Source organism: Sus scrofa, chromosome X, assembly GCF_054392235.1.
Source record: "Sus scrofa isolate SSC_HxYL_T2T_F1_AM1 chromosome X, Sscrofa_HxYL_maternal_Yorkshire_Landrace_v2.0, whole genome shotgun sequence".
NCBI classification, from domain to species: domain Eukaryota; kingdom Metazoa; phylum Chordata; class Mammalia; order Artiodactyla; family Suidae; genus Sus; species Sus scrofa.
In genome coordinates this window covers 105,113,353-105,130,251 of record NC_139401.1, presented here as the reverse complement: position 1 = coordinate 105,130,251, position 16,899 = coordinate 105,113,353, and the positions used below count along the sequence as shown (strand labels likewise).

Sequence of the window (16,899 nt, the reverse complement as noted above, 5' to 3'; positions counted from 1 at the left end):
CTTCAAATTATTTTATTTTATTTTATTTATTTATTTTTTGCCTTTTTGCTATTTCTTTGGGCCGCTCCTGCGGCATGTGGAGGTTCCCAGGCTAGGGGTCGAATCGGAGCTGTGGGCTCAGATCCCACAGCAACGTGGAATCTGAGCCGCGTCTGCAACCTACAACACAGCTCACGGCAACGCCGTATCCTTAACCCACTGAGCAAGGGCAGGGACCGAACCCGCAACCTCATGGTTCCTAGTCGGATTCGTTAACCACTGCGCCACGAGGGGAACTCCCAAATAATTTTAAAATTCAAAAACATATCAATGTTTTAGAACTTGAAAGTTATATATCTGAATCAAGAATATGTCATTCCTTTGGGGGAAAAAAAGTTTCAATTTTGGCAGTGGGAAAAAAAAAAGACATCCATGTTATCTCTGAAGAGAAATGACCAATTAACACTTGTTCAATGACCTAAAAATCATACAAAATAGGCATCACTTTAGAAAAAAAGACCTAGCATGAGACTACAGAAGAAATTAAATTGTCTTCCTTTATAGAATTACCATTTTAACTTCACTAGCATTATATATGCAATCTCAAAATTCTAATTTATTAATGCAATTCCTATCGACAGCATAGTTTTTTGGCAGTTATAGACCAGCTTATTCTAAAAATTTACATGAAAGGAAACAGAACAGGTGAATATAGTAAAAAAAAAATAGAGCGGACTCACTCTGCCTGGTGTTGTCATACCTCGTATAGCTATAGCAATCAAGATAGTGTGGTTACAGAGCAACAGATACACAACAATGGAACAGGCTAGAGAATACAGAAATAGACCTACAAAAATATGCTCAATTGATTTTTGACAGTGGTGCAAAAGCACATCAGTGGAGGAAAGGTGCTGGAGAAACTGGACAATCATAAGGAGGAAAAAAAAAGAACTTTGAGCTAAACCTCATTTTGTGTAAACACACACAAAAATTAACTCAAAATGGACCACAGCCTTAAATGTGAAACATAACACCATAAAACTTTAGAAAAAAAATTTTTTAAATTCATCAGGAACCATGTTTGATGAGGAGGCCTTAGACATGACACCAGAAAGACAATCCATGAAAGGAAATATTGTCAAAATAAATAATTTTGTTGTGTCAAAGACCTTGGTCAGAGGATCGAAAGACAAGCTACAGACTAGGAGGAAATAGGTACAAAACTATACCTTTCAAAACTCAATATTAAATAACAATCCAGGAGTTCCCATTGCAGCTCAACAGTAACGAACCCAACTAGTATCCATGACGATGCGGTTTTGATCCCTGGCCTCGCTCAGTGGGTTAAGGCTCCGGTGTTGCTGTGAGCTGCACTGTAGGTCACAGACTTGGCTTGGATCTCGAGTTGCTGTGGATGTGGTGTAGACCAGCAGCTGCAGCTCGGATTTGCCCCTAGCCTGGGAGCCTCCATATACCATGGCCCTTAAAAGCAAAACAAAACAAACAAAACGACCCCAAAAAAACAAAAAAAACCCGAATCTGAGCTGCATCTGTGACCCCAGCCACCACAGAGACCAATGCCTTAATCCACTGTGCCACAGCAGCAACTCCTCAAAATCTTCTGGATCAAGACAGTGTAGGAATCTCTTTAAGATCAGTGATTAGGACGGCAGGCTTGTAAGCATAAGAGTCCTTTGAAGATAAAACCTAGAAAATAATTTACCATTTTAAAGCTATTACTAAGGAACTTCCCATTAGCGATGCAAGAGTTGGTTGAGTTTAACCAAGCTGATTACGTTATAGGTGAAGTGAGTTTCAGAGTTTGTGTTGACTTTAATGACATGGCACCTGCCATTTTGTTAACATTTAAAAGAAAACTCCAGTTAGTGTAAGTTGATTCAGGGAGGAATAAGCATTCCTATTAAACAACGTTGGATTCTGGATGAGGTGTTTAACTTTATGGCAAGAAGAGTGATGTATTAGCCATCAAGAGACCCCATCCCCCAGCACTGTTCTTGACCACTGCATGCTGGAGTGATCAAAATCAATTAGATCTCTATTTACCTCATCTGTAAAAATCAGTGGCTAACCAGACTCTGAGCTCTTCAAATGATGGCACATTATTTTATTTACATTAGTGATAACAGTGCCTAGAATACTGTGATAATAAAGGCCTGTTAAGTCAATTAAGTGATTAAATAGGAAGTTCTAAATGGGTCTCCTGGAAATTGTATCTTTTCTTAACTGAACTACAGCCCTCCTCTCTGAGGGACGCCTATCCTTTTCTAGTGGGCCTGCAAGGTGCCAGTTGCCCAGAAGAGTAAGGGAACTGGGTCGAGAAATTTCTCTGTGGGCTGATACAAAAGATAATGGCAGAGGTCAGTTCTAGGTGTCGTTAGCTATTCTGACCTGATGCTATGCAGGTGAATGTGGGGTGAAGGGCGCTTGAACAAAAAACTCTGATCTGTAACTGAAGGTGATTCTTTTCACTCACTCTTGAATAATCCTGCCTTCTCATGTTCATCCCTAAAAAGCCAAAAAAGTAAAGATTCCCTCAAAAAGTTAATGCTGTACTTTTTTTTTTTTTTTTGCTTTGCTTTTTAGGGCCACACCTGTAGCATATGGACGTTCCTAGGCTAGGAGTCAAATCAGACCTGCAGCTGCTGGCCTGCCCCACAGCCACGGCAACACAGGATCTGAGCCTCATCAGTGACCTACACCACAGCTTTTGGTAACACTGGATCCTTAATCTACTGAGCAGGGACAGAGATCGAACCCGCATTCTCATAAACACTGGTTGGGTTCGTTACCGCTGAGCCATGACAGGAACTCCCACTGCTGTACTTTCTAACTGTACAACACCAAGCTCTTCTAAAAATGTCAAGTGTCAAATGTACTCAGTATTATTTCTGCATGGATACACAAGAAGCTAGTACTAATGGCCACCTCCTGGGGAGGCAAATGGGGGACTGCAATCAGGGGCAGGAGTTTTCTTTCCTTTTTTTATGATCTCATAACTTTTGAATTTTGTTCTGTGAATACATTTCATATTTGAAGAGTAAACTAAAAAATATATTTGATGTGCTCAATAATGCTGTAGGTTGACATGGTATTTCAAAGCATTTATCATTTACTTCTGCAATACCTAATACTGCTTACTTTTGTTCCTTCCATTAGGTATTTGATAAATATGCATAAACAAGGAATTTTGGATAAATCTATTATACAAGTTTAAAAAGGGTGATTATGCACTTTTTACTGGCTTTCCATAAGTCAAGTAAAAACATTAGTACGGAAAATGGTAGTATTAGGAACAACTTAATGATAATAAACTATTAGGCATCAGCAAACAAGAATAATTTAGCTACACTTACAGAAATCAATACTGTTCAAAGTAAGGATTTACATAAACAGCAAGAGTAGTGATAAATGAAATGTTATCTTGTCAGTACCACTTCTAACCCATTAGCTGACCTGTTAGACATTTAATGTTAATATGTCCCGTTATCCATAATAGCCAAAAAGTGGAGACAACCCAAATGTCTATCAATGGATGAATGGATAAACAAAATGTGGTATATCCACACACTGGATTATTACTCAGCCATAAAAAGGAATGAAGTACTGACACACGTTATAATGTGAATGAACCTTGAGAACAGTATGCTAAGTGAAAGAGGTCAGTCGCAAAAGACCGTAAGTTTCATTCATACATGAAGGTCTAGAATTGGGAAATCTATAGAGACACCAAGTAGATTAGCGATTGCTTAGGAGTCAGGAGATAGGATGCCAGAGAGAGGGATACCTTCAGAATATGGGGTTTCTTTCTCTTTTTTCTTTCTCTCTCTCTTTTTTTTTTTTTTTTTTTTTTGGTCTTTTTAGGGCTGCACCTGCAGCATATGGAAGTTTCCGGGCTAGGGATCAAATGGGAGCTGTAGCTGCAGCTGCTGGCCTATGCCACAGCCACAGCCACGCCAGATCTGAGCTACCACGGCGACCTACACACACTACAACTCAGGGGCACTTCACCCACTGAGCCAGGCCAGGGATCCAACCCGCATCCTCATGCATACTAGCCGGGTTTTTCATTATCACTGAGCCACATTGAGAACTCCTGTTTCCTTTCCTCCCTCCTTCTTTCCTCCCTCCATCCCTTTCTTTCTTTCTTTCTAGCAGTTTCTCTTTATTGTGGAACCGGCCAAGACAAGGACGCCAGAGGGACACGGAAAGCCAGCCCCAGCCTCCCTCCACTGGAGCCAGGCGCTAGAGGTTGGAGAAGAAGTGATTCCATCTCTAGCCAGGGAAACCCCCTCTACAGAAGGCGCCAGAATGGGGGATGTGGGGGGGGGGCAGGGGATGACAGGGTTAGGAGAGTAAACAGCGGGGAGGGCTGGAGAGGGGAAACACGCTGGTGCTCTAGCGCCCCACACCCTGTATTCCTTGAGCTTACTGAACCCCAGGAACTTGGTGGAGAGAGAAGCGTTAAAGCCCCGGGCAAGGCCACGGGCCATGAAACGGTTGACTTGCCCCTAGAGGAAGTGTATGCTGTGGGAGGCATTCTCAAACTCTTTCTCTGTGAAAGGAATGTCCTCCATGAGCACGGCGGAATGGACGTTGAAAAAGATTCCAAGAATTATCGACATGATCATTCCCCAGGCTTTGAGGATGATGCCGCCGCCGCCGGAGGCCAGCTTTTGTCCACAGTACAGAAGCCGACAGGACAGAAGCTGCCATGCCCGCGAGAAGGCACCTTGAGCAAGGGGGTCGGGGATCCCCTAGATGTGGGCCAAGCAGCAAGGCGGAGAGATGAAGCCCCACTGAGCTGGGGGAAATCGAGGGGACTTGGGGGAAGGGGACGACCCGGGTGTTTCTTTCAAAGGCAATGAAAATGTTCAAAAATTGGTGATGGTTGTGCCTGTGAATATACTGAATAAAATCCAGTGAACTGTACAGTTTACAGGGGTGGTACAGAATATGAATACTATATCTCAATAAAACTGCTTTAAAAAGGGCAGAAGTATTACTATGTCCCAATCTCCTCTTTGATTCTAACATTAAGCAGTTCTCACAATGAGAGGGAAAACCGGAGTTCCCGTTGTGGCGCAGTGGTTAACGAATCCGACTAGGAACCATGAGATTGCGGGTTCGGTCCCTGGCCTTGCTCAGTGGGTTAAGGGTCTGGCATTGCCGTGAGCTGTAGTATAGGTCGAAGATGTGGCTCGGATCCTGCGTGTCTGTGGCCCTGGTGTAGGCCGGTGGCTACAGCTCCGATTCGACCCCTAGCCTGGAAACCTCCATATGCTGTGGGAAGCAGCCCTAGAAAAGGGGGAAAAAAAAAAAGAAAGAAAGAAAAGTGAAAACCCTCGGTTTTCCTGCTCTTTTTAAAGTCTGAGGCATTCAAGAAATTCCAGGCAGAAAATTAAGGCGTCAGCTACACCTGTGGTTACTTGCTTTTCTTGAGTCAGTTAAAGCTTAACAGAACGCTGTTCTACAGAAAGCATGAGAGCCACAAGTACAAGTAATGGCGAATCAATGTTTTTTAGGGCTTCTGCATACATGGATATTTCCACAGCTGCAGAACCAGCTACTGCAGAAGGACATGCTGTGCACAACATCTACAATTTAGTAAAGCTGGAAAGAATTTTATTTTTGTAAAAACTAAATGGGGTGTGGCTCACTTTCTTGCCAAAGGGCTATTTTATTCCAAGACACTGGTGTCTGCTGACCTTCATTTATAGGCTGAGCAATGCTCTATTTAAGTAAAATTAACTCATGGTGGGCACTTTTTTTAGGACGCAATAATTATTGCAAAGAAATAACAATGTTTAAATTTGATTTGTTCTTAGTTTAGATCTGATTATATTGGGTTATACACCCGAATGTCTTTGTTCACACAAGGTTTAAATTTAGAAATTATTTTATGTTGAGGAAAAAAGGCCATATTTAAGTTCCTTTTCTACAAGTAAGAATATTTTTAAGTTTCATGAAATCCAGTATTACATTTTCTCTTCTACTAGACTGCAGGAGTATCTTATCCATCGTTGTGACTCTAGCACCTAACAGTCTTCATTAAACTTAGTTTAATGATGAAGCTATTCCACAAATAAACTAATTAAGGCATTGTCCAATTTACTATCTTTGGCTAACTACTGTTCCATCTGTAGTCTGTACATCTCAATATATCCTTGAGAACTTTGGGAGCATTTTAAAGTTTTCCATCTCTTTATAAATGGCTTATAGGCTTTTCTTTTATATGATCCTTACATATTTCAAGGTGTTTACAAAGCAACTTTCCCTTCATCTTTACACAAACCTTCTCTGGCTGGGGGGCAGGGGCAGGCAACTAATGCTGCAACACAGTAATTTTAGGATAAGATAACCAAATGTCTAGGTTGGCTTATATTTTAAAACCTGTAAATCTTTCAGTATTACTTTTTGGCTATCTATACTTAATGGTAACTTGGCCATATTTGTTTTTTAATTATCATAAGAGCAAACATAAAATTTTAATTATTTATAACCACTTGCAAAAATGATTCCACTGTAGCTTTAAACTGGAGACCCACAAACTGCTCAAAATATTTGTCGAATGTGTCAATGTCCTTCATCATTTCCTGGTTTTTGCTTTTGAAAACTTCCACTGGAGGAAATAATGGGCATCGTAAATTTAAAATTAATATGTTTTGGATTCATCCTTGTCTAAAGGCTACATGTCATCTTGGAAAGATGCCTTCCCCGACATTTTAAGTTTCCACTAATTTATTTTCTCTTTTCTCCTATTTTTTCAAAGGTAAACTTTTTGATATTCACATTTATACTATTTCTACTATTGTAGAAACACTGAAGAACTTGAAGCTTTTTTTCCTCCCCCTCAAAACAGGCATTGACATCACCTACGTTAATTACTTTTCATCCTGATCTAAGCTGTATTTGTTAGTGGCAACGAGTTTATAAACGTTTCTCTAATGTATTAAAGAGTCATGTTTCCGGTTTTCCTTGGAGAGTGAATTCAGACTGTTGGATGGCATAGCCTCATAAAAGGATAAATGAAATGGTAAAGAGGTTTCTTAGATAAGCCAAGAAGCTTCTTTAACCTGGAACATTGTTAACGAAAAGCATTAGAAAGTCGTATTTTCACAGTATCACTAACTAAAACAGAAAAAATCAACTAGCTTATTTATCTTCGATGGCGATACTTCAGGATAGAAAGTTTAAGTTAGAGGAAAATGAAGAGGTAGCTACAGATACCTGATAAAGATCACCTGCAGCAACATCAATTGACCTATACATGGGAAAGCTGATTGAGCGTTTCTTTATAAATGTTCTCATTTAACTGTGAGGACAACTCCGACAACAAATGATATTTTCCCATTTTACAGGCAGTGAAATTGAGGTTTACGGGAGTTAAAGAACTTCCCCGATATCACAGAGATATAAAATAGTAAAACCCACATTTTATGCTAAAATCCATTCTGCCTATGAGATACATAGCATGTACCTGATCCCTCTGAGAACAAAAAAAATGAGGTGGTGAGAACGAGTCGTCTGGTCCAGACAAAACTTTCCACATCAATTCCGGTCATCATAGGACGCCCAGACTAAGATGGTCCCTCAATGCCAACTGAGGGAAGGAGACAAATATCTGGGAAGAGCCTGGGAGGCAGAATGGGATGAGTTTAGAGAGAGATGCAGTGTACAACGAGCCGTTCAAATATACGAAATATTTGTTAAGGCAATTGCTGTAATTTGGCGATTCACCATGTACTGAAGCTGGGCACAACTTAACTGATGGCATCAGAAGTTTTTAGCACTACTGGACCTCAGTTTAGTGTGTTTAAGCAACCTGAATGAAATATAAAATTTTGAGTTTATTGAGAATTGGCCAAGTACAGAGATACCTCATTTTATTGCACTTTCCAGACACTGCACTTTTTACAAATTGAAGCTTTATGGCAACCCTGCATCAAGTGAGTCGATGAGCGTAATTTTCCCAATAGCATTTTCTCACTTTGTGTCTGTGTCACATTTTGGTCATTCTCACCATATTTCAAATTTCATTATCACTATATTGTTATAATGATCAGTGAACTTTGATGTTACTAGGCCTCACTGAAGGCTCAGATGATAACTAGCCTTTTTTTAACACGTAATGCTATTGCACACTTAATAGACTACAGTATCATGTAAATGTAACTTTTATATGCACTGGGAAGCCAAAAAAAATGCTGACTCACTTTACTTTTATAGTCTGGAATCCGACTAAGATATTGATGAGGTATGGCTGTACCTCAAGAGACCCACAGCCTGAGATTAAAAAGCCTATCAACAAACAGCCATTTAACCAAATTCAGGGTTAAAAGTTTCTTTAGGATACTGACGTTCACAAATAAGGTTTGTATACCTGAAATGGGTTTTATAGCTATCTGAAAGCTAAAGGCTAATTAAATACAAACCTGCCTCCCTTCCCCCATTATCAGTTCCCGTTTCAAAAAAGAGAACTTCCTCTGATTGTATACCCCACAGGATTCTACTTCATCCTGCTTTGCACCTGCTAACTAGATCAGAGGAAACCAAAATATTTCCAAGACATATACTTTACCTAAACCAGCTCCAGTTTAGTCACATATGAAACACTATATAAAGAACGGCCCTTTTTTTTGGAGTGCCACTGTCTGAAGTCAAAGCTCTTTTTGCTAAAGCCAATGTTTAAATTTCAGAGATCGCCAAAGGAATTCGTCTTTAAAAACAAAATTCTTTGCAATTTTGCTACTAAATATTTATCTCAAAGAAATAATCAGATTCACAAAATAGTTTTTGCCCCAGGATGTTCACTGAAGCATTATCTGTAAGATACTGAAAGAACACAAACTTCCAACAATCTGGAATTAGTGAAATAAATTATGAACTATTCACTATATCAAATATCATGTAGTAATTTTAAACATCTGATTACATGAAAACATGTTCATAATATAATAAGTAGAAAGAATAGGAGAAGTTCTCTTGTACAGTGGGTTAAGAATTCAGCATTGTCACTGCAGTGGCCTGGGTCATTGCTGCGGCAAGGGTTTGATGCCGGTCCCGGGAACCTCCACACACCTTGGGTGTGGCCAAAAAAAAGAATGGGATACAAACTGTATATACAGTATGATCCCGATTTTTAAAATATCTAACTTTCTACACAGGAAACAGATTTAAATATATAAACAAGGTGGTACAATTATGTAATTTTTACTTTTCTTCCTTATAAACGCTTTTGTTTTCTTCTAAAATTCTTACAATGGCCTTGTATTTTTTTTTAAATCCAAGGTGATTAGAAACATAAGTATACACTACTTAAGACAATTTTCCAGCAGATTAACTAAATATACATATTGACTATTATAGCAATAGGATATACCCTAGGAATCATTTCTAATTATTTTCACCTCTGAGAAAACAGTCTTTTTTTTTTTTTTTCTGTCTTTTTAGGGCCACACCTGAGGCATATGGAGGTTCCCAGGCTAGGGGTCTAATCCGAGCTGTTGCTGCCAGCCTACGCCAGAGCCACAGCAATGCCAGATCCGAGCAGCGTCTGTGACCTACACCACAGCTCAAGGCAATGCCGGATCCTTAACCCACTGAGTGAGGCCAGAAATCCAACTGGCAACCTCATGGTTCCTAGTCAGATTCGTTAACCATTACGCCACTACAAGAACTCCATGAGAAAACAGTCTTAAAAGGTAATTCTCCTTGACCTGAAATACAAGGTCCAAAATATCAAAAAGAACAATAAGAAGTGGCAAAAATGGGAATATACAACAAGAAATATAGAAAAAACGCTTAAAAATTACATTTGTTCATAAAGGACAATGCATTAATTCAGTATCAATAACAGAATGTCTATCTGAGTGCAACACTATGTAGTAAGGGCATATAACGTAGAATGCAATAATATGAACATTCAAAGCTATTATAGTGACCTCACAAATTCTCTTTTATATGAAATGAAATTTTTATATATGTACTTTGTATATAAATATATACATACAAACTAAAAACAGCTTAAGCGAATCAGTCATATTTTCAATGAGTGAGTTATAAGACTACAAAAAAAGATTTGTTATTCAATCTTTTAAACCAGAGAAGGTAGAAATAAATAAGAGATCAGATTTTACAGAAGAAAATTATTTCCATTAGCAAGAAGAACCCTCTCTTCAGAACTAGTCATATGATACCAAATTATTTCAAAAGTCCTTTAACTCAGGACTTTCTCCTTATGTAATTTTCATTAAGTACAATCACTTGGCAAATGATATTTTAACAAACATTATCAAACGTAATTTTAACCAACAAGATAAAAATGCACAATAACGCAAAGGATAACGTTAAAGACCCATCGTGTAATTGGCAAGATGAGAACAGACTTTGAAAATTAATTCCAAGTTAGTACTTCTCAGGGTGGTGCCTGAAAATGACCCCCTTCGAAATCAGCCAGCCTCTCATGTTTGTTTTTCAAATAAAGATCTACGTTAACTTCTTGATTTTTCTGTGTTAATGAAGGCATACCACTTAAATATACAGAGTATCTCCCTCCATTATGCGCTTTCCCATACCTGCATATGCAATTTTAGAGTGCAATTACAAGGAGAAACATTTGACTTTTCATGAGCAACTTTACACAAAACCTCCTATTACAGGCAATCAAAATTAAGAATGAAGTATGATAAGCCAAAGTATTTTTTAATGATTACCAATGAACACCAAAATATTGCTCAATACTTACTTGGGAAAGGTGGAAAAAAAAAAATACCACCAAACATTAATGGCTTTAACCGGCTACTTGGCATAATATTTGAAGGAAAAAATATAAGAAAGTATTACACATATAGGCTTTTATTCTCTTGTTATCAGCCATGTCTCTTATTGTTCATTATATAATGTCTGGCTTTATTTCTCCTTAGCTTGTAAAAGCGGATGGCTGGAGAACATTTACAGAAAGTAAAAATGTGGCAAGACTTAAGTGATGAGAATTCTACCATTTCTGTAAACTCTTGTTAAAGCTTTAGTGTTTCTAAGATATACTGCTACAGTACTTTGAATTTATATAGCACCTGTCTGCTGAAGAGCCAAGGCTTACATAGCTCGTTTATCCTTTCAGCATGCCTGTGAAATGCATAGATTGGAAACAGATGGCTTACAAATAAAGTAAAATCCAGATATGAACACAGAGAACTTCCATGATTTACTTAAGATGGTCTATCTGTTCTAACGACAGAGGACAAAAAGACCCTTTTCCAATAAACAATACTACCTCATCATCAAACAAATTTTTAGACTGTTAAGAACAATTAGGCTTTCTCATAATATAAAATCAGTAGGTTTAATGCGCCAAAAATCCTTGATAAGGAATGATATAAATGGCACCTCTATATTTTAAAGAACTAACATTAGCCACGGAATAAGCCACTGGTGATCATCTTCATGGATAGTCACCAATTTGCCAACAAGGTATTTATCTTGGTCCAATATAGCTGCATTAAAATTTGAAAAAAAATCAACTTATAACTGAAATGAGCCAGATTATATCTGTAAAAAAAAAAAAATCCCAGCAAACCAAATCCTTGAGCCATGCCCTCATTTTATAAATGAGAAAATGTATGGTGTCTGGCACATGTATGTACTCAATGTTAGTTACCAATATAATAATCTTAAGTGACTGTCTCAAGGTCGAACTATGAGTCAGGGGTGGAGCCATGTCTACATTCTAGTTCTTCTGAAGCAAGTCCCCCATAGAATTGTAATTTTCATTTAACAGCAATGCTTTTTCATCCCTAAAACAGTTTGTACTCATTAATATTTGTCTTTCAAGTGCTAACAAGGTGAATTCAATGTTATTGAACACACTGAATTTTTGGAAACTGTCTTACCTCCGTAACTACCAGGTGGCCCAAGTATCATCAGATCTGATATTTCATGATTAGACAGGTTTTTTTTTAAATACTGTATTTCTAGGCCATAATTTTAACCAAAGCTCTCTCATAACTAAAAACAGCTAGTCGTGACCACTGGTATCTAAAAGACCTTCCAAGAGTATAATGTCCCCCAAACACTTCTGAAACCTTCAACACATTGAATATACATCATAGGGTGAGTCAATCTCTAGAATAATTATATAGATTCAAAACATGATCTAGGAGTTGCCGTCATGGTTCAGTGGAACCGAATCTGACCAGCATCCATGAGGATGCAGGGTCAATCCCTGGCCTCTCTCAGTGGGTTAAGGATCTGGCATTGCTGTGAGCTGTGGTGTAGGTTGCAGACAGCAGCTCGGATTCCATATTGCTGTGGCTGTGGCGTAGGCCAGTGGCTACAGCTCCAATTCGGCCCCTAGCCTGGGAACCTCCATATGCTGCGGGTGCTGCCCTAAAAGAAAAAGACAGGAAAAAAAAGAAAAAAGAAAAAACTAAACTAAAAACATGGTCTAGGAGTTTCCTGGTGTCTCAGTGGTCTAAGGATCTAGCATTGTCACTGCTGTAGCTGGGGCTCAATCCCTGGCCCAGGAACTTCCGGGTGCCACAGGCATGGCTAAAAAACAAATAAACAAACAACCGACCCCCCCCCCCCCGAAAGCCCCCATGATCTAGCTGTTTTCTTCTAAAATGAATTTTATTATTTTCACAGATCAAATGGATTACTTCTCACCAAAAGAAAAAGAGATGTCACATGAGCAAGTGCAAAATTATTCCCAAAGCTGGAGTTCCCGTCCTGGTGCAGTGGAAACAAATCTCACTAGGAACCATGAGGTTGCAGGTTCAATTCCTGGCCTCGCTCAGTGGGTTAAGGATCCGGCATTGCTGTGGTGTAGGTCATAGACGTGGCTCGGATCCTGCGTGGCTGTGGCTGTGGCGTAGGCCAGCAGCTGTAGCTCAGATTAAACCCCTAGCCTGGGAACCTCCAGATGCCATGGGTGAAGCCCTGAAAAAAAAGACAAAAGACAAAAAAAAAATTTATTCCCAAAGCAGATACTCAAGTTGTCATGTATTGATAAACATTTTCAATTTTGTACCAGCTACCTTTGGAATCTGTACTAAACATCAAAAACAAAACAGTTTGGCATAGACATTTCACTTAGATTATAGCAATAGCGAACACAATAGCAAATTCATGAATTTATCCTATGTGCTAATAATATTATGTCAGTCAATTTCTTGGAAAGGTAAATAGAAATGCCTAAAACGATATGGAAAAATGGCAAGTGGACTTTCTTCCTCTTCCCTGTCAGTTTCACCAAAAAGAATCACTTTAGTGCTCAGGCACCATGGCCAAGCTACTAACCCCCTTCTTTTCAGTAACAGTCACGCTCTTTGCCTAGGAACAAAATTTCATGCGGTTCCTGATAGTACCCTGGATACTGACATTCTGCCAGTATAAATAGTCACAGTCAAGTCTAATGTGCTTGTAACTATTTGCAGAAGAGACTTAATCTCAACCCAAATATTACTCACTAGTTATAATTAATCCTTCTACCCCAAATGCATTAGGCCTAGACATTTTTAGCAATTGACTCTAAATGATGGCATCAGATTGGAGACCTTGGACCCCCGTGTTGATTGTCTGTGTTAAATCAAGGCAGAGCATAATTTCTTCAGCTCCCCACCCCAGGTAAAGAAAGAACTTGATAGCTTGTAGCATGTAATAGTAGAAATTAAGAATTACACTCACAATCCCCTAATTTTAATGAAAGCCTGGGTTCATTAGATCATACCACTAAAAAATAAAAGTCAGTTTTAAATAAGTAAACACCCCAAGACAATGGAAGGCTGTGTGGACTGAGAGCCTTCTGAGGAACCTGTTTTGACATGAGTTAATACTATTTTAAAATGAGCTTATCTCTCTGCCACTTTAATTTAGTTGGACAGTTGTACTCTTTTTTTTTTAAGGTTAAATATTTATTAGGCGTTCAATCTAAAATTATATTATCATCTCACTTCCACTAGGGGGGGTCTATCTACCAGTGTAGTTAACTCTAATTAACTCAGGTGCAGCTTGAGTCCACTTCCAGCTCATCTGTGCGGAAAGGCTAGCCTTGCGGTCAGAACTATGTGCTTTAAAGCTGTTCTAGTTTTTAGGCTCAGAAATCCATGCACAGCATGAAAATGGAGTGCTCAAGTCATTCAGAGGTTGCTGCAGTAGACAAAGGGTTTTTGGCTAAACCCATACAAAGCCCAAATCTCTTCAATGTTCCCAGTTTCATTTTTAGCTGCCCTAGTTGTTTTCAAGGCTATGCATCAAATGGGTCCATTTTTTAAAAAATAAGTAAAGCTTTTAAACTCTCACCCTCAGAGATTGCTCTGCCCATTTCTGTACTCTGCAATATATAATCTGAATAACAAAACTGCCATGCTTTTCCAACAGCAATCTTAACTTGGGCCACATGGGTGGGTATTGGTCTTTATGGGAGTTGTTTCTGGGACCTCACATTATTCTACTAAGGTACTGACAGGCAAAAACCCAACTAGCTCGACTTCTCAAATTTAGTGTCTACTGTTGTCGTGCCTGATTTCTGATCCGAACCACAATGACTGATAATTAACTTTAGCCAAGATTATTCACCACCTTCAAGCATATGCCTAATATAGAGAGAATACTTCAATTGGAATATAGGCCAGACCCAGGGACACAGACAAAGCCCAATTTAAAAAAAAAAAACCCACTATCTTATGGCTTCAAATCTATCATTTCAGAATGAAATAGGGCGTGAATAAAGACATTTTCCTAGAAAATAATTAGTAAGATATTTTTAAAATTGAGAAAAGCCATAACTAGATTGAAAGGCCACAGGGGAGATATATATCTCAGCACAAACATATTTCAAGCCCTTATTTTAAAAACAGCTCCTGTTTTTATTTTGGATAAGATCTGAGCACCAAATTCCCTTTCTGTTTCCTTCCATCCAAATCCAAGTAGAATTCCCTTGAGTAGAGGCTGGTTCACACACCCCCCCTCCCCTTTTTTTTGTCGCAGTAGTTTTGGGAAAATGGACTTCAGCCATTACATTCCAGTTTTAAAGGCAAAAAAAGTCGTGTGACCATTAGCCTAGGGGCATCAGAGACTTGGGGCACGTGATGTCAACTGGCATGTGTGGGGCTTCGGCCACTATGTTGGAATTCACTGTAAATTGCATCTTCAGGATCAAGTTTAGGCTCCCAAATACACTGTGGACATCCTGTATGGCGGAGTATGTGCTAACCTCTCAGTAGTTTTTGATTCCACCTATGTTTTCTACCTACTGTGCGGCCAGTCAGGATCTCTCCCCCCACCCCACCCCCGCCCCCGGTTACGTGTCGGGCATCCCCAGCATCCCATCCATCTGATCCTAAATGGCGAGGCTCTCGAACCCAGTTAGCTCTAAATTCAACCCTGAGCACTACCCGGGATGTTGTGCAGATCAGGTGCGGAGCAGGAAGCGTTACTAACTGGGGAAAGTGTCAGTAAGCATTAAACCCACTCCCACCTCCCAGGCTGGGATCTTCTGCCCTGGAGCCGGGCGGTCGAAGCCGCCAGCACATCAGAACAAGTAGCAGCAGCGGCGGCGGCAACTTTGGGGCTGGCCAGAAGCCAGGGCGGGGGTGGTCGGCGTCCCCCGGCCTCTCATTAGTGCGCCTAAGTACAGCGGGTGGGGAAAAGTAAATACCCGCAAGTGCAGCTGAGTGGGGGAAGGGGGACGTTGCCCCCCTCCCACCGCCCCTTCGCCTCTGCCTCCCGTGGAGCCCGGAGAAGTGCCATGCCGCTGCTGCCCGGATCGCGCGCCCCTGCAGCAGAGCCGGAGAAGCTGAGAAAAAGGAGCGGACGGGTGGCGCGGAGTCGGGGGGGGTGAGGAGAACGGAAAGGTACTGCCCTAATGGCCCAGAGATGTCCTGCTACTGAAAGGAAAAAAAGTGCTTACTCATAGGGAGACGCGATGCGATCGCGACGCTCTCGCTCGCTAATGGCAAGGGAAGCGGGCGGAAGGCAGGCAACCGGAGCCTCGTTCCTTCCCAGGGCCACTGCACCCTGCGGAGTCGCGGGGCAGGAGTGAGCCCGCGAGGTCACCCGAGGCCGGTGAACGGGGGCTGGAGGCGTCGCGGGCGGCCGGCTCCGGGATTTCCTGAGTCCGGAGCCGGCGGAGGAGGAGGGAGGAGGGTGGCAGAAGCTGGAGAAGGACGACGACCGAGGGAAGTTAGGCGCTGGGTTTCCACTTCGGGGCCGCGGCCACGGAAGGGGAGAAGGGCAAGGGTTGGCGTCAAGGAGTCCAGCCCAAGGTTGGCAACAAGTTAAGAGCAACTAGTGAGAAAGCACCATCTATCCAGTTAAAAGCAAAAAACGTTTGCGGCGGGTGGTGGTCGTGGGGAATACTCAGTCACTCCCACCCATCCTCGATGCGACCGACCGCTTTGGCGCCCAAGGGCTAAGACTGAAATTTCTCCAGCTTCCCTCTTAGCCCCACTCCCCCCCTCCCCCCGTGCCAGGCACGTTCCGGCCGAGGATCTCGGAGATGCTCTCCCCAGGACCCACTCCCGCCCACGCCCAGGAACCCCGCTCCCTCCGTGCCCTCCCGAGCCTGCAAAGCACTTACATAAAGTCGCAGAGTCCCGGATCCGGCCCGACAGCCTCCGACCGACGCACTCAGACAACTTCTGCGGCTCGGAATCTTTGCGGCTGCGGTTCTAAAGCCAGCGCTCCCTCCCCTCCTGCCAGCCCCCTCCGCCCCTCGGACGCCGCCATTGGCTCGGGTGGTGCTAGCAGTCGGCCTGGGAACCAGGAAGGGGATTGGGCCACGAGCCTGTCACATCAACTGGGTGGGGAGTTGGGTGAAGAGGCACCGGGATGGGCGTCCTGAAGGGATGGGGACTGTAACTCTGCGGCAGGGAGCCGAGATTGGTCCTCTACTCCCGTTTC

The 16,899-nt window shown here is 41.4% G+C and overlaps 1 protein-coding gene across 8 annotated transcripts in view; it reads right to left on the bottom strand.

Annotated features, from left to right (window-relative positions):
- The window catches only part of PLS3 (plastin 3), an 86,222-nt gene extending 69,583 nt beyond the window's left edge, over nt 1-16,639 (bottom strand). For 6 of the 8 annotated variants that reach the window (XM_085008262.1, XM_085008258.1, XM_001925936.7 and 3 more), the window contains exon 1: nt 16,577-16,639. The gene's annotated coding sequence lies outside the window, so the exon portion shown is untranslated. Of the gene's footprint in view, nt 1-15,907 lie in introns of all 8 variants that reach the window. The other 2 variants (XM_085008260.1, XM_085008264.1) reach the window with 1 other exon arrangement.
- Between the last annotated feature and the right edge of the window lie 260 nt (nt 16,640-16,899).